Raw genomic sequence first — 4,343 nt, forward strand, 5'->3', positions numbered from 1 at the left:
TAATAATATGACTCAATTCTCTGTGTATTTTAAAAATGAGTCCTTTGTCAGAAACATTAGTTGCAGAGATTGTTTCCCAGTTTACTACATTTCTTTTGATCTTAGCTTGATCTGTGCAAAAGCTTTTCAATTTAATGTAATCTAAATCATCTAGCTTGTTTTTAGTGATGTTTTCCATCTCTTCCTTAGTCATAAAGTGCTTCCCTTTCCATAGATCTGGTAGGTAAGCTAGTCCTTGATCTAACAATATGGGATGTTTCACGAATTTGTGTGTCATCCTTGTGCAGGGGCCATGCTAATCTTCTCTGTATCATTCCAATTTTAGTATGTGTGCTGCCAAAGTGAGTGCTCCATAACGCTTTCTTTGGATAAAAATGATATTCTCCATCACAGATACCCAAATTTGTCCCACTTATGAAGTGGACAAGTCTGTTAAGGTTGATCATCAACCCCTTCTTGCTATTATGGTGTACAGTGTTCTTCTGGTTCTGCTCATCTTGCTCAGCATCAGTTCATGCAAATCCCTCCAGGATTCTCTGAATTCCCATCCCTACTGGTTTCTGATAGAATAATAGTGTTCCATAGGATACATATACCATAGTGTGTTCAGACGTTCCCCAAAATAATGGGCATTCACTAATTTCCAATTTTTTGCTACAGGAAGCTCAGTGACTCTTAGGTTGCTTCTTCTAGTTCTAATCTTGAGATCAGTGGTTTTGCTGATGAGGTATTTTACATTTTCTTCTATTTTTTTAGATTATTTGTTTTGTTAAACACATTCTTTTTGTCTCATGAAGTTCTTAATTTCCACAGATTCCATTCTTTTTTTTTTCTTTTCAGAGAAGAATTTTCTTCATTTACCTTTTGCAACTGTTCTACCAAATGGTCAATTCTGTTATTGAAGTTCTAAATTTGCCCAAGTGTAGTTTTGAAAGAATGATTTTCTTTTTTCCATTTGTCCAATTGAGCATCTGATAGAATTGTTCTCATTTTTTATTTGTCCAGTTGTATTTTCTAAGGATTTGTTACTTGTTGTGAGATATTAATTTTCTCTTGCAAGGTGTTAATTTTCTCTTGAATTTCTTTTTTTCCAATTTTATGAATTGATTTCTACATTCCTTCCTTATTTCATCTAGGAAGTCTTTCTGGTCTGGAGACCAATTTATATTCTTCTCAGAAGTTCTAGATATCTCTGAGTCAGGGTCTTTACCTTCTAAGCAGTTTTCTATGTAATCACCTTTACTCTGGCCTTTTGTCATTTTCCTAGGATCTTATTTTGGGGGAGGGGCTGGCTCAGAGATGTTTGGTTTTGAAATCCCTAGAGGTTTTCCTCACTTGTCTTAGTAACTCCACGTGGGCCAGCCAGTAAAATGTGCTGCCTGCTTTCTCTGGAGTGTCTCTGGCCTTGTTTGGTGGTCCTCTTCCTAGACCTGGAGGGGTTGAGGAGCAGCCACAGAGTCTGAATTATCCTTGATCAATGTGGACTGTGACCTGAGGAAAGAATATTAATCTCCCTTTCAGCTATGGTAGATATGATGCCCACACATGAGCCTTGAGGGGTGGAGGGGCAGTTACTGTGTTTGTCTTGGGAAGAGGACACTGCTGAAATATGGAGCTCAGGGCCTGAGCTGAATGGATCAATGTCAAGCAGTACTCTGCAACTCTCTAGGCTGGGTCTCCCCAGACCTCTGCTCCCATGGCCAAAGCTTCTGTGGACTTGGATTCTGGTTCCCATGATCAAAGCCTCCATGGTCAAAGCCTCCATGGCTGATCTTAGGTTAGGCCAGCTTTCACCCCACCCTTACGGCTCTCTGCTCTTTACCCCCAGTTCAACCATGATCCCAGGGGGCAGAACTTTTGGTAGATTCTGTTCTCCTAGCTTCTCTTTTTGGGGGCTTTATTGATGGTATTTATGTTAAGAGGTTGCTTTCATATTAATTCTGAGAGGAAACCAAGAGACCTTAGCTTAGTGCTTGTCTTCTCTTCACCATATTGGCCAGAAGTTCACCCCTATCTTGATGGGGATTCCTCTACTAATTGGTGATTTTAGATAGATACTGCTTTTCTTTCTAAGGAACAATCAATTTATTCCTACTTCCTCTAGTGTTTTAGTAGGAATGAGCACTATATTTTGTAAAAGGCTTTTCCAGTATCTATTGAGACAATCCTGTTATTTCTCTTAGGTTTGTTGTTGATGTAGTCAATTATACTAACAGTTTTTCTAATATTGAAACAACCCTGAATTCCTGGGATAACATCTGATTGGTCATAGAGCATTGCTGCAATCACTTACTAAAATTTTATATAAGAATTTTGCATCCATATTCAATAGGGAAATTCATCTAAAATTTTCTTTCTCTTTTTTGATTCATTCTGGTATATTTATCAGCACCATACTGCTGTCATAGAAGAAGCTAGGAAGAATTCCATCTTCACCTATCTTTTTTTTGAAAGAGTTAATACAGAATTGGAACCAGTTGTTCTTTAAGTGTCTGATAGAATTCACTTGCATTTCCATCTGGCACTGAAATTTATTTTTCTTAGGGAGATGAATAATGGCTTATTGAATTTCTTTTTCTGAGATTGGGTTATTTAGGTATTTAATTTCATCTTCATTTAACTTGGGTAACTTGTATTTTTTATAAATTTTCATCCATTTCACTTAGATTATGACCTTTATTGACATACAGTTGAGCAAAATAGTTACAAATTATTAATTTCCTCTTCATTGGTAGTGAGTTCACCTTTTTATATGTGATATTAGGACTTTGGTTTGCTTCTCTCTTTTAATCAAATAAACAAAAGGTTTATTAATTTTGTTGCTTTTGAATACAACCAACTCAGTTTTATTTATTAGTTCAATGGTTTTCTTGAATTCCAATTTATTAATTTCTACTTTAATTTTTAGAATTTCTAATTTGGCATTTAATTGGGGGTTTTAATTTGTTCATTAAACATTTTATTGTATAATTAGTTCATTGATTTCCTCTTTCTCTATTTTATTCATGTAAGCATTTAAAGATATGATATATCCCCTAATGCAGCCTTGGCTGCATCACATAAGTTTTGGTGCGTTGTCTCCTTATTGTCATTGTCTAGAATGAAATCATTAATTCTATCTATAAGTATTGTTTGAGCAGCTCATTCTTTAAAATGAGTTTATTAAGTTCCTAAATTGTTTTAGCTTTATCTCTCTCTATGGCCCATTGTTGCAGGTGATTTTTATTTCATTAGGATCTGAAAAGAAAGTATTCACTATTTCTACCTTTCTGTAATTGATGATGAGGCTTTTATGCCCCAATTCATGGCCAATTTTTGTGTATGTGCTCTGTACTGCAGGATAAAGTATTATATTATTTTCTATTCCCATTCAATCTTCTCCAAAGATCTATCATGTCGAAGTTTTCTGCCATTCTATTTACCTCCTTAACTTCATTCTTATTTATTTTATTTTTTTATTTATCTAAATATGAGTGTGGAAGGTTGAGGTCTCCTAGCAGTAGTTTTGCTGTATATGCCTTCCGTAACTCATTCAGTTTCTCCTCTAAGAATTTGGATGCTATACCACTTGGTGTACACATATTTAGTATTGAAATTGCTTCATTGTCTATGGTACCTTTAAGAAGGATACAGTGTCCTTCATTATCTCTTTTAATGAATAGGATTCTGGTTTTTAATCGACTCTATTATCTACTTATATTTTATGGGAGAGTTCATACCATTCTCATTCAAAGTTATAATCATTAACTCTTTATTTCCTTCCATACTATCTTCCCTCTGTTTTTATTTTTCCTTTCCCCTTTATTCACCTTATCCATATTCCCCAGTATTTTTCTTCTGAATACCACCTCCTTCAGTATGTATACCTCCTTATATCCATCCATCTTTACTTTCTTTCTCCATTCCCTTTCCCCTTCCTCCTTCCCTTCTGTTAGTTCTTCTTTTCCTCCCTCCTCCCCCTTTCCCCTTTTAATACTTGAAAGGTAAGTTGTTTCATAATTTAACCAAGTGTGTGTGTGTGTTAATCTTTCTTTAAGCCAAATATAATGAGAGTAATATTCTGGTGGTTCTCATGTCCTACCTTCATACCCTATATTTCAATAGGTCTTTTGTACCTTTTCATGCAATGTAATTTACCCCATTCGATGTCCTCCATCCTCTCATTTCTTTCCTTTCACCCCTTTTTAAGGAAATACTGCTTTTAAATCATTCCTCTCAGAGTCACAGACAAGTCATCATTGTCCATTAATTCTAGTTGTGTATATTCTCTTTACATGGAGTTAAAATTTATAAGTATTGGGAGAATCTTTCTCCCAGTTGGGGATATAGCCAGTTTCATCTCA

The 4,343-nt window shown here is 35.4% G+C and overlaps 1 non-coding gene across 1 annotated transcript; it reads right to left on the reverse strand.

Moving 5' to 3' along the window:
* Positions 1 to 242: 242 nt before the first annotated feature.
* LOC141515644 (U6 spliceosomal RNA) lies at positions 243 to 349 on the reverse strand. The gene has a single exon (XR_012476406.1). It is a non-coding gene; the product is annotated as a U6 spliceosomal RNA (small nuclear RNA).
* Positions 350 to 4,343: the final 3,994 nt, after the last annotated feature.

This window comes from Macrotis lagotis, chromosome 2 (genome assembly GCF_037893015.1).
Source record: "Macrotis lagotis isolate mMagLag1 chromosome 2, bilby.v1.9.chrom.fasta, whole genome shotgun sequence".
Taxonomy (NCBI): Eukaryota; Metazoa; Chordata; class Mammalia; order Peramelemorphia; family Peramelidae; genus Macrotis; species Macrotis lagotis.